Source organism: Talpa occidentalis, unplaced genomic scaffold (assembly GCF_014898055.3).
Source record: "Talpa occidentalis isolate TD23 unplaced genomic scaffold, MPIMG_talOcc4v2.1 talOcc4.3, whole genome shotgun sequence".
Classification (NCBI taxonomy): Eukaryota; Metazoa; Chordata; class Mammalia; order Eulipotyphla; family Talpidae; genus Talpa; species Talpa occidentalis.
The window spans coordinates 9,616,938-9,631,131 of record NW_023603184.1 but is presented as its reverse complement, the minus strand read 5'-3'; the positions used below and the strand labels follow the sequence as shown (position 1 = coordinate 9,631,131).

Below are 14,194 nucleotides of genomic sequence, written 5' to 3'. Positions count from 1 at the left end.
ATCCTATCAGTGAGGGCAAGTCATTTAGCTTTTTGAAATGTCAGTTTCCTCAAATCTTGTCCCCACCTCCATTCATTCCATACAGCCCCAGGCTTACCCTGAAGACCCCTTGTAGGGACTAAATACTTCTGCAGGTGTAAGAATTTTATTAACCAGATGTACTTTTTTTTTTTTTTTAAAGTATAGAGTGGCTTCAACAGTACAGTTGACTAGAGACACTTTGAAATATTTTCTGATGACCATTATTTTTTTCTTTTTTTAGGAACTGATAGATAAGTGAAGAACAAATCAAATTCCCCACCTGGCCATTGCTGTTAGTTGAAAATGGGTCCTGACAGAGTGAGGCCAATGTTGGCAAGACATACCCTATTATTCATCACTGTAATACATTGATTGCCATAACCTGTAGGAGATGTAAATATCTCTATAAATCTATTTTATTGAAGCAAGAACCAAATTTTATGATAGCCTTCTCAAGAAAACAATAAAGAAGTATTATTGATATTAGTGTGACTTTCATTTAATGAACAGCTATTATATGAGTGCTAAATCCTTTACATGCATTGACTTCCAAAGATCAACCTTTTGTAAAGAATCTGAAGGCAAATCAGTAATGTTTTTAAGTTTAAAAGGTAATCAACTTAGACCATAAGTGAAAAATAGTGGTTAGCACAGGAAAGTGTGAAGGGCATTGGATAAGTTAGGCAAAAATGGGTCCTTTGAAAGGTGAAGGATATAAACTAGACTTCTGGTGGTAAACATAATGTAGTATAGATAGATGTCGATTCTTAATGCTGTATACCTGAATCCTATATGATGTTATCAAGCAATGTTACAGCAATAAAAATTAAGAGGAAAGGTCATTTGCAAAGCTGTGATTTTTAACCCTAGTTTGATAGAAACACATAGGCCTTTAAAAAAGATGTCGATTTGCATTTAAATATTACAATTAATTATAATTACTTCACATTATCTCATATCCAAAGGCTTTAGATTCTAAAGAAGATTCTGGAGGGGGTGTTTAGCTTAGAAATGCCATGGAAAACAGACATAAATTCCGATTTTTGATCCTCCTAAGGGATTTACTGGAGCTAAACTAAGTCCAATCAGACCTGTGAGTCATTATCAACAGAGCATGTTTCCAAATTTCACGCTACCATACTTTATTCTATCACTTTTTTCTAAAACTTTTCAAAACTCAACTGATCTTCTGTGATTGAGACAGAAGCCACACAGACATTCTGTTAATATCTTCAGTGTGATTGATATTTCTCTCTCGCAAGATGTGCAAGATAGCATATGTGTATACGTGGGCAAGCGTATATATCTTTATGTTAATGTGCATCTGCTCTGCTCATCTCACCATACACTATTAAGATATTAAGGTCCTCGAGCCTGTTCTGGCTTCCTTCAACAGAAAAGAACATTAGCTTACCTCAGTAACCCCAGTAACTAATTCTGTGGCATGATGTATATGTTCAATAAATATTTACTGAATGAGTGAGGGAGAGCTCACAGACGACATTGACAACCTTGAAGGAAAATCTCCCCTCACACACACACAGAGAAAATAAAATCATGTACAAACATGAATGCAAATAATTTGCCTTTTCAGATATTTTATTTAAAAAAAATCTTTTGAGGTAATATTGGTTTATAAAACTGCATATGATTTAGGGGAATAGTTTCTCACTGCTTTGGCTCTATCTTACCACACCATACCCATCACCAAAGTACCCATAGTCCTACACCATAGATCGCCTCCCCTATTCTCATAGCCACCTTATTCTGAATTCTTCAGGCATTTTTAGGCATTCATAACTAGAGTGTGCTGTGGCAGGTAATTTTTGTTTTATCTCTGTTTTCCAATTGTCTACTACTTACCAAATACACGTACTTATAGTGTGCATTTTCCCCTTCAAGTATAACACTACATGACCATGCTACATTCTATTGGATATTTTTCAGTTTTATGGAGTTCATTCATATCTCATGGTTTATCATGCTTGTTTTCCTTGGAGAAAGGAAAAACAAAAGCTTCTGCAGAAAAGCAGAATCAGAAAAGCAGAAGCAAAAGCAGAAAACTAAAGTTCAATGATGGAGTTCTAACTCAATGATACCCCTCTTTCGTTTTTAAAGAATCTTAAAAAATCAAAATTCTGAATCCTTGAGACTCTTGCTTGGTTATATCAAAGGTCGGTCTTTCTGAATTAGTACTGTTACTTTAAACAGCAGTCACCATAAATAAACATTATAATGCGTTCTGTTCTTTACAGAGTCACAAGAGCTGTGATGCCTAAAAGATTTGAATCACATTGCCAGAATTTTAATTTCATATTTATCTCCTTTCTAATTGAATGATCTTGAACAAGGTGTTCAATTTCTCTCTTTATCCTTTATGTGAATGTAGAAAGGGTGCTGTGAAGATTCATTGAGATAATTCATGTGCACAGACTTAGCTCCTATGTAAGAACTAAGATGGTCCTTCCTCCATTGCTGTTATCTGCTGTTTTTATGATACTCTTAATAACAAATAGGCTGGGGTTACTAGACTCCTCCATGAACAGAATCATTTAGAACCTTTACACTCAAGATTCCTAATTCCCCATGGCTCCAACCAAGATCCATCCAAGAATGCTAAGTGGAAAGCAAAGTTCAAGGAAGCCAGACATAATTAATAATATATTGTGACTGTGGTTCCATGTCTATGTATTCAGAGGAGCAATATCATTACTAATGATGGCATAGTTCTTTATTATATTAATTGGCCATATTATAATAAGTCCTCTGTTTTGGTGTATTTAGGTTGTTTCTAATACTTTACAACTTTTCACAAGACTCCAGTGATCATGCATATGCACATTCATTTTTCCACTGATTTCTTTAAGATATATCTTAAAATAGAATAGATAATTTGAAGTCAAGAACAGGTACATTTCAAAGACTTTTGATATCATTCCATATTGGTTTCCGAAGGGTTACACCAAGTCACACTTTCAACAAAAGCTTAAAAATGCTCTTTCTCTGTATTCTTACCACTACAGGGTGTTTAATTTAGTTTTTTTTTTTTTTTTTATTTAAAGAGCAAGGAAGAGGAATCCCATTAGGCTTGAGATCTCTCTGAGTAGGGTTACATCAGATTGATGGTACAAAGATTTATTAACCAGGGCCTGAGTCATAGCAATAGGACATTTTTTTCCCTATTACCAAGGACTCTATGAATCAGACCTAAAACTATTTCAGTCTCTCCCAATACAGCCACATTTCAGAGAGAGTCCAAAGTGGAAAAAGCTATATATTTTTTATCAAAAAATTCCCATGAATGTGGTAACAGCAAATATCCTTTTAGTTCTCTTTCAATTGGGGCAATAACATTGTTTCACTTGAAATTATGTGTCTCATTTTACATATTGGGGGACCTAATTTATAGATGTGTTTTTCAAAATAAGTGGAACTCTAGTTGTTCCAAAATAAAAATGGCTATCACAAAGGAACAACCACTGTAAGTTGACCATGTAGATGTCTACTTTTTATATATATATCACAAACCTGACAGTTATTTGGAGCTTTCATGTTCCATTTTGTTACTCTGTCCACTGAATCACCTGTCAGAAGATGCTAATTCTCAGTCTTTCTATTAGCAAGGAAAGACCAGAAATAAACTTAAATACCAACTGGATCAATTCCTATTAGGATAAAAATTTTCAATGGACAAACAAACTGCATGCCTGCTTATATACAACAGAAGAGGAAGAGCTGTGATAATGAAGCAAAGGAGGGCTTGTATTTTTTTGATCTATCCTAACGTTGTAATATATTCACAAAAGTTTCCTGCAAAATTTCTCTGAATATTCAATGTTATCCATTTCTGTTACTAACTCAAAATGTGACTAGAAACTACACAATTCTTAAGGCAAAATTAAAGTTAAGATGTCTCCACAGGGATCTGATTTTATTTTGCTGTGATTTCTGAGTGCCCAGAAACCAGAGACTTGAATTCTGAGATAAATTGTTTAGGATAGATCTACTGGTTATGGAAATAGATTTCTCTTAAGTTCTTGGATTTTTTTTTAAATTTTTGTTTGTTTCCTAATATGCTAAAAGAGTGATGTTGTAAAGAATTTGGGGAATATGGAGAAAAGGAAGGAATCTGTCATTGACTCATCCCCAAAAAGGGTAACCATGGAAAATAGACTCATATATTAATAATTAATATAGCTTAATATAGCTATCTATTAAAGCATTTATTCAACCAGTATTGACTACATATCATCATTGGAGGAATTATGAGGTCTTAAATGAGTATTTGTTTCTTCCCAGAGAAGGAAATCCTATTGAACTAAAAGCATTTAATCCTTCTTTAGAGATCTTTGTTTTCTGAAGGATTTGCAGTTTGGCTCCCCCAGGGAAGTCCCAGACTTTCTATTTCTTAACTATTACTTTTCCCTCTTCCTGAATAATACATTTTTTGGGGAGACTAATTAATTTTCCCTTACTGAATAAGTTTACTTTCTCCAGGATCTAATTATAGCTGGGTATCTAGTCTGACATCCCAGTAAGAGGATGCCACAGCTCTAACTTCTAGAGCTGAGAACAAACTACACACTTATCCCATTTCTCTTGAAGGTGTCCAAGTCAGCCCACCCCAAGATTTTCAGAACTTTGCTCCTCAAGATACCCTGCTCTGTCATGCTGAGTATTTTGAAGTAAGAGCAATAAAATCTCTTGAGTTTGAGGAGACGCTTCTGTCCCTGCCTAAGTCCTTCTCTTTTTCCCTAATTAAATATATTCATGTCTTAAGTTTCTGTCCATTTTCTTAACTGAGGAAACAATCATTACACCCCTTTTCATGATCTAGAAGAATTTAGTTTGTGGGGGTCTCATCTAGCTGCAGATTTATGAGTGAACATGTCCTCACTAAGAATATCTTCTTTACTCAGAGTAAGGGTGAGATAACTCCTTCTTGTCTATCATACAAGGTTCCTGCCCCCACCTTCCTTGATGCCCCAGATCTCTAAATACAAGGCAATTACCCCTGGTTGGCTCCATTATTCTTTAGAATTTATAACCATGTAATTTTCAGTGTAAATTATCCATATGTATGTTATTAAATTTTGGCTTTTCTTCAACTAATCTGATGCTGAAGACCTTCAAACTTAGAAGATCCAGATGGGGTGAGGAAATTTCCTCCCATATCCTGACACTCTCCAGCTCATACTTCACAGATAACAGTAGGTTTGTCAAGCAAGTTCCCCAGTGTGTGCACATGTGGTCATTCTTCTGCCTTTCTTGCCCTTCCACCTCTTCCATTCACCATGGAAATGTCTTTAGTTCACTCTACATGTCCTTCCTGAGGAAGGTGACTATATTTTCCTTTCCTTTTCTGTTCTATAGTTTCATTAGTTCAAGTATGGTTTTAAACACTCATTACCAAGAATTTAACACTGTGGTTTTGCTTTTTTTTTCCTGGTTAAATGTGACTAGTAGAATATTTGAAATCTAAAGTGTTCTTATTCTATACTTGTATGGGATAGAGGCAAAAAAAAAAATCAACAAAACAAAACCAGGATCTCTTTAAAATATCAGCAATTTATAATTTATGTTCCCTACAGGAACACTTGGTGACAAGGAATAATCCCTTCCTCTAAAAATGAACACAAGATAGGATCAAGACCTTTATAGATTTAATTATACCTTCAAGCTTGCAGAAGTGTAAGTTTTGAGTGTCAAATTTGAAAGGATGATCAATCTAGTAGTACCTTGACATTCTTAAATGATACACCCAAGAGGACTGTGTTATAATCAACTTTCTAAATGTTACTGTAGCCTGTTCTTTTTTGTAGATTATTCATGTTAACAGGTGATTTACCGTCTATGCCACAAAAGGCAAGGTTAAATAATATCAAATATAGGCCCTTTTACTGATTACAGTGCTAGCTTATTTTATGTTGATTACTTTTCCATGATATGTATTCATGGTGGAGAGATAAAGCCAGATAACTGCCCTGTTATAGAAGGTTATAGAACCCAAAATTATCTATTCCATTTGCAACTCCCCTATAACCAAAGGGAGGGTAAATCACCAAAATTGCACTGAATTGTACGACCAAGGCAAATCCAATTTTTTTCTTACATGATCTTGAATATCAGATAAAGATACAGACATATGAAAGGAACATGGTTCACTTATTCTAGAGTTATTATCCCCTGCAAAGTATTAATTAGATCCTGCTACCACACCTTTCACAGATGCTTGAGTGCATTACAGATCTGCATCAAGCTTATGAGCTGACTTGTATTCAAGCTTATGGTTCTTTTTCTATCACTGCCATCAATTCCCTTTCCTTATTTAATTTCTACCTACAAATAAACCCATATGACATACGATTTATTGAATTACAATGACAAATTTTCATTGAAATAGTACACTGAGTCAACTAAGCTTAATTACTACCTAGATAACCTAGTGCCTCCACACCTTCTTAACAGAATGATAGTATGCCTAAACAGTTAAATTTTACTACATTTAATGGAATTTTTATAAAGTATTTAATACCACAAATGCAGGCAATCTACCATACCACCATGTGCTCCCTGAGCATATAGACAGGATGCCCATTTTCAGTCTGAAAATACATGAATCTGGCTTGCTTCTTAAAGCAAAAGAAAGAAATCAATGAAGTGGCTGCCTTCACCACCCAGAAAGAATCCTCTTTGTGTGCTTTTAGGCCAAGATAATTCTGATATAACCTCTAAAGAGGCTTTCCTACTATTGGCAGGACTACCCCATACTTTACTGGTATTAGAATAGTTATTTCTTTATATAAGTTTGTTTCTATTTTTTCTGTACAAAGGAAAATCCACTATGGTAGCTGCCATGGCCTCTCTTTCCTCCTTTTACTTTCTGCTCTCTTTGGTTAATAATGTTGCTTATTTGATTGGTAAACTTGGGAGCAAAACTTTATCAGTTACTCAGGCTATTTACAAGAAGATGCATTCAAGTGTGCCAGTACACAATGGATAATTGACAGGGCAGGCAGTTGTGTGTGTGTGTGTGTGTGTGTCTGTGTGTATGTACTGCACAATTGTCTAGCATTTCCTGTGGTTGGATAGGTCAATCTATCTAATGCTAGGGCTAAATGTTAGGAAGTCTATTTTTGCCATATACTAAAACAACATTCTTAGATATTAGCTACATCATTAATAAAATTGTTAGCTGGCCCTCTTCATTCATTTAGTCTTTTGACTTATGAAACCTTACTTTATTCTGAACTTAGTTATAATGGAAGACCCAAAAGAACAGTTTAATGGAGCTTGGAACTTACCCTATCACAATTTATCCAAAAGGTTCTGGTCTCCTGAGAAAATCCAAAGAAGTTATGGAAGTGTTCCAGATTACCACAGATGACGTTTGTTTTACACCTGGAGAAAGACAACACAAACAACATATTTAAAACCATACTGCAAAAATGATAACTTTAGGGTTAGAGACTTTTGCCTGACATATTACCCCAATAGAATTTAGCCTTTCAAAATTATATTATATTCATATTTCTAATATATATTAGAATATATTTGCTTCAGCTTGCCCATCTGTTGATTTACTAGTCTGTCTTTTTTATGTCAATGTTCCTTGCACTGTATCATTGAAACACATCACATGTATTCCATATATATTTAGTTTATAAATAGCTTTATATATATATATATATATATATATATATATAAACTTGAGTGACCTTATCCATCTGTCATGAGCTCAAAGTAATACAGATAATTATCCATCTATTTCAATCCTAATAGTCAAGACATATTGCTAGAAAATATATACTATAATTCATAGCTATGTCAATTTAATATAGCAACAAAGAAGATAAATAAATATAGGCATTAGATTGAGAATCAGAACTGGATTCAGCTCATTACCCTATCATAATTAGCCAGGTATCTTTGGGCAGGTATCCAAACCTCACTGACTCTAAATTTCCCAACATATAAAATGAAGGACTTTGTACAAAATTATCTCTAGGCCCCTTCTATCTTTCAAATTCTTTGAAAAGGGAAGTTAATTTCCATCTATCCTTCTAAGGATATAGTTTGATGTCAGTGGAATGTTCAAAAAGAATTTGTGGGGCCTCCCCTGGTGGCGCAGCGGTTGAGTGCTGGGTTGCAAGCCACAGCCTCTACAGAGCTGGTTCAATCCCTGGCTGCCGGCGAGGGTCCCACATGGTGCGCAGACCTCTCCTGCCACCTGCTGCTCCCCTGAGCAGTGTATTTCATCAGTCTGCCTGTTCTGTTCCCCCTCTGGCTCTGGTGAATTCTCTCACCCTCCCGTGCTTCTGACTGTACACAGTGCTTGTATAAATAAATAAATCTTAAAAAAAAAGTTTAAAAAAAAAATCTGTGGTGTCAAAACTTTCATGTTTAGATAAAGCACAAATTTTTATCTCTCGTTCATACACAATTAGTTATTTGCAGGTAAATGATACTAACGTGACTATATTCAATAAATTTCAGGTTTACCTATTGATTTGTAAAAAAAATCAATGATATAACATGGAGCTTAGTCAATTTAGTTTTTCATTCACATTATTCATAATATAGTGGAATATGATATTCTGAAATTCTGAAGGAACAGAAAAACTGAAGGCAACTTGTAAGACAGTTTTCAGATTTTGGCATTATGGTATGACCATTTTTTTACCCTCAAGTATCTTCTAAGAAAAAAACTATTTCTGGGAGAATTATTCACATTTTATCAGTGTCCTAATACGATTGTCTGACACAAACAATAAGAATTTCTAAAACTGAGAACCAAGTGGTAACTGAAATCATTACTAACAATAATAATATTTTAAAAAATTTTATTGAGGAAACACTGGTTTAAAATACTATGCAAGAATGGCCAACAGGCATATGAAAAATGTTCAACATCACTTGTCATCAGGGAAATGCAAATCAAAACTACCATGAGATACCATCTTACACCAGTGAGAATGGCACATATTAAAAAAAAACTAGCAACAACAAATGTTGGCGAGGGTGTGGAGAGAAAGGAACTCTCCTGCACTGCTGGTGGGAGTGCAAACTGGTCCAACCACTATGGAGAGCTGTGTGGAGATTTCTGGACCTACTAAACATAGAGCTTCCATATGATCCAGCAATTCCACTCCTAGGTATTTACCCAAAGGACACAGAAACATCAATTCCAAAGAGCACCTGCACCCCTATGTTTATAGCAGCACTGTTTACAATAGCTAAGCTTTGGAAACAGCCCAAATGCCCAAAAATAGATGACTGGATCAAGAAGATGTGGTACATATATACCATGGAATATTACTCAGCATTCAAAAAAGATAAACACATGCCATTTGCAGCAACATGGATGACGCTGGAAGGGATCATGCTCAGCAAAATAAGCCAGAAAGAAAAAGAAAAATACCGGATGGTCTCACTCATAGCAGGAATCTAGAAAACTTAAATAAGGGACCAGGAAAATGAATAACTATAAGAAAGTGAAAATCAAAATCAACAAAAAACTATGAACCAGAGACACTTTTTGGGGGTTGGGGGGCGGAAGGGGAGGGATTGGGGTCAAAATGGGGGGTTGCAATTGTACGGGGAATATAAAAATAAAATTTATTATTAAAAAATAAAAAAAAATAAAATACTATGCAAGTATTTTAGTTTCAGGAGTACAGCTTCACAGCTCATCAAATGTGTATTCCAAGCACACCCAGCACCAAAGTTCTAGCTACTGTCTACCAACATTCAATTGACATGCTCTCTACCTGTTCCTCCCAACTAACCACCCTGTCCCTTCTGATAGCTACCATTTACAGGCATAAATTTAAACTCACACATCAGATTTTAAGTGGTTGTTATTAAAATAATGGATACTCCCTCAAGCCTGTACTATATTTCTGACACCAACCTAAACCTTCAACATTATTTTATAATTAAGCCTCAAAACTACTGTGAAAAGTTGGAATAATTATTCTCATATTTTAGGAGAAGAAACTGAGGTATGAATCATTTGCTTAGAAAGGATTAGTGGCAGCATTAGCAAGTCTGATAATTCCAAAGCCCATACTCCTTCCTTTGCTGTATATCCTGGCACTAAAATGCTTGTTGGCTTTCCCTAGACCAGTAAATATTCAACTTCAATAAATTCTCTCAAATTCATATCATATGGTCTTCTGAATGCTTTGGATGATATTCATATTTTGATATATGATGACCTTGTCTGGTTTCTCTCCAGGGTTATGAGTTTTGTATTTAACTTCTATGTTCAGGGGAATTAAATACTGCTTTTTTCATCTTATAGCCTGAATTTTCTTCCTGGTATTTAGCATGTTTCAAAACTGTGTTCTTTTAGCAAGATGCTTTGTATAAATCCTCATATAGAGAATTGAGCTGGGTGTGGCTGCTGTAGGACAGAGGCATGCAAAGAAGCACTGTGGTGGGTGGTTGTGAAAAGAAGAAGGAGGCAGAGATTTTTGATCAGAACAAAATGAATCATATCATTACACAGATTCATAGAATGTGTGGCTGGCTGATGCCTCACTAATCAAATAAAATTTCACAGTGTGTAGGTGAAAGAAGTAAGGTACAAGGTGTTCACAATCTAGAAACCAGGTTTCTAGATTTCACCCACCTACCCAGTTTCTGAAGAGTATCATCAATCCTTAGTTGTATGTATATAGGCATTAAAAAAAAATTACTCTTGGCTTGCATATGTCAATCACATTATGTAGTTTAAGACCCAAGAGCACAGTGGTTGTGCAAATGATCTTGAGGTCAGAAAATCCTGAATGAAAATTTCCTTCATGTTTCCAAAGGATAATTTTCCAATCTGTAAATCAGCATAATGAGAGCAGCCTCCACTCTATGCTGCTTTGGAGATTAAGAGATTATTTTATAAAATGCTTTGTTTCAGGGTCTGGCGTAGGCTAAGTGGGTCTATATAAATATTTCCAGGTGTCATTATAAACATCATTATAATTTCTTTCATGGGCGCCTAACATAAGGAGACATCCTTTGAAATTTGTGTTTTCCTTTTCAATAAGGAATGATAAATCTCAATGAAAGGAAATCCAGGCTGATGAACTAATAAAATAGGCTGAAATCATAAGCATCCTCATGGAGATGTTAGGTTTCTCACCAATAAAATGGTGATGACACCCATCTCTATACATATTTGAAGCTGTTTGTTCAATACTCTAACAAATGGCTTCAGAAATTGATCTTTCTGCTCAGGACTGTTCAAATCAATGAACTCAAAGTCAGATCTTCTCAGAGCTCCTCATAGCTAAACCCTGTAACTAAAACTAATGATTTTGCATGAAAGAAAAGAAGAAAATAGAAAGCCTCACTTTTTCTTAATCATATAAAGTTGATGTGAGGGATGTCCACTTGGATTCTATTGTTAGAGAGCTCAGTTATGCAATATCCATACAAAAATAGTTCCAAATCAATACAACATGTTTTAAATTTACATTAACATTTAAATTAATGAGAAACTCAATGTGAATTATGGAGCTGTAGATGTTTAGGATTCTACCCCTTCTTGCCAACTTGGAACAGAGGCTATTGACTCACCTTCTCAGTCTCATAAACAACTTCCAAACTTTGTATCTCTGGTGCCAGAGGATTTTCAGGCTGGTAAAAGTTGCCATATTGACATCACCAGGGAATGAAGCTGGCCCTAGCCACTAAAGATGTGAAATGTTCCAGCAAATGCATACACCTTCCCTGGCAGACTGTGTCCCATAGATGTTTGTCAGGCCTGGGGATGCTCTAGGTTCAGAGTTGACTCTTTTCTTCCCCATTAATATTACCCAGGAGTTATTTCTAGAGCATTTATCCTGAATACAGAATTGTGCTAAAATGACACAGATTCTACTTCAAGGAACTCATGGGAAAAATCACAAATATGAACAATTATAGAATAACAAGACTCACAAATACAAACAATTATAGAATGACAAGGCATGTTCTATAATATTAAAGGTGCATACTGGATGCCAGCAGAGACACGTGAATAACATTGAAGGAAAATCATGAACAGATTTCTGAAGAAATGAGACTTGAGGAATCAAAGCAGAGAAAAATACCGCCCCTCTTTCAGAGAGAGAGCCTATGAAACCTGACAGCTCCCTTTTAATGAACAAGAAGTTCTGAATGATTAGTGAGTGAGTGTGTGTGTGTGTGTACAAATACACATACAACTGAGGGCATAAAAAATTAGCTTGAATGGTCACAGAGGGATAAGCTCACTGGACTTGCTTAGGGGTGTGGATTCTATTCTTAAAATTATTTGGATGCAGAGGCTCCACACACTTTTGCTTGTTTAAATGAACTTTATATTACTGGGAAGTTTCAGGTTCACAGCAAAATTGAGTGGAAATTACAAGAAGTTTCCTTATACCCTCTATCTGCACACTCGCACAGCTCTCCCAATATCAACAACCCAGCAAAATAGTGTATCTGCTACAATTAAGGAGTCCAAGTTGACACATCATTATCACCCACAATTCATAGATTATATCAGGGTGCACTCTTGGTGTTATATGCATAATGGCATATCTCCACTGTTGTACTATGAAATAGAACAGTTCCATGGGTCTAAAAATACTGTGTACTTCAGTTTTTCATCCTTCTCTCACTCTTAACTTCTGAATGCTGATATTTGCATTAATTCCATAGTTTTATCTTTTCTAGAATGCTAGTAGTTGCAATCAAACAAGTGTATGTAGTCTTTTCAGATTGTCTTATTTCACTTGGAAATATGAATTTAAGGTTCCTCCATATCTTTCTATGCTTTGATAGTTCTTTTCTTTTAGGTACCAAATAGTATTCCATTGTCTGGATGTACCACAGTTTATCTACTCACCTAAGAAAGGACATTGTGGTTGTCACAAAGATTTGGCAATTATGCATAAATCTACTATAAGTATTTCTGTGCAAATTTTGTGTGGACAGTCTTCTGCTTTGTTGGATAAATACTAAGGGTTATATTTGCTGGAATATGTGGCAAGAATATTTTTTTTTATAATCACTACCTATTTTCTTAAGTGACTGAGTGCCATTTTGCAAAATGAGGGTTTCTATTGCTCCACATCCTCATCATCATTTGGTGTTGTGTATGTTTCCATTTGTGGGCAATTTATTAGTGCGCATTTTTATCGCATTGGAGTTTTAATTTGCATTTCTCTGATTATATGTGATATGGAACAGCTTTTTATATGTTTAATTGTGGTATGTATTCTCTTTGGTGAGGTATCTGTTCAGTTCTTTGATCTAGTTTTGTTTTTAAGATTTATTTTATTTTTATACAAGAACCAGGATACAGGCCAGATGTGTGGGAGGGGTAGAGGATTCACCTGGAACAGAACAGGCAGACCAACCGAAATACACTGCTGAGGGGAGCAGCAGGTAAACAGGAGACGTCTGCCACTCCATGTTCATATCTCTGTGGCTGGCAGGGATCGAACCCGAGCTGCTGAGACTGTGGACAGCTTCACAATGCTGCGCTCAACCTGCTGTACCACAAGGGAGGCCCTGACCTAGTTTTTAATGGTGTTGTTAATTTTCTCATTGTTGAGTTTTCAAAGTTCTTTGTACATTTTGGACAACTACATTATCTGGTGTGTCTTTTGGAAATATGTTCCCTCAGTCTGTGGCCTTTCTTCTGATTCTCTTGACATTGTCTTTTGCAGAGAAAATCAACATGAGATGATCAAATATTGAGTATCATTAAAATACAACAAAAGGAAAATTTTATATTTGGGAAGCTATTGGAAAATCTTCAAAGCTGAATGGGGCTTCTGGAGAAGGTCTGGTAGAGAACTGAGATTCAATCTTACCACTAAGAGGCAGTTATAGCAATGTCAGAGGAAGAAATTTTATTAGCTTTACACTTACTTCCCATGGATTCATGCAGAAAGTTGCTGATTTCTACTATAAGGTTTTCAGCAGAGACTAATGTGGGGGTTTATACCATTTGGGGTGATGTGGGGAAGAGGCCACACTTCCATTTATGAATAGGAAAATTCAAATGTAAAGTGCTAGTATTTAATTTGGATTTATTTTAAATTTGTTGAGCCTTGGTGATGTTTTGTAGAAAATGAATGACTGCGAAGAGGGATTCTGCATTTACTTGCCGTCGTTAGGAAGATAACATTTATCAAAT

At 35.5% G+C, this 14,194-nt stretch overlaps 1 protein-coding gene across 7 annotated transcripts in view; it reads right to left on the bottom strand.

The window, feature by feature from the left end:
• Positions 1–14,194, bottom strand: part of LRRC4C (leucine rich repeat containing 4C) — a 1,047,300-nt gene that overhangs the window by 180,896 nt on the left and 852,210 nt on the right. For all 7 annotated transcript variants that reach the window (XM_054699256.1, XM_054699264.1, XM_054699255.1 and 4 more), the window contains one exon: positions 7,326–7,422. The gene's annotated coding sequence lies outside the window, so the exon portion shown is untranslated. The remainder of the gene's footprint in view (positions 1–7,325; positions 7,423–14,194) is intronic.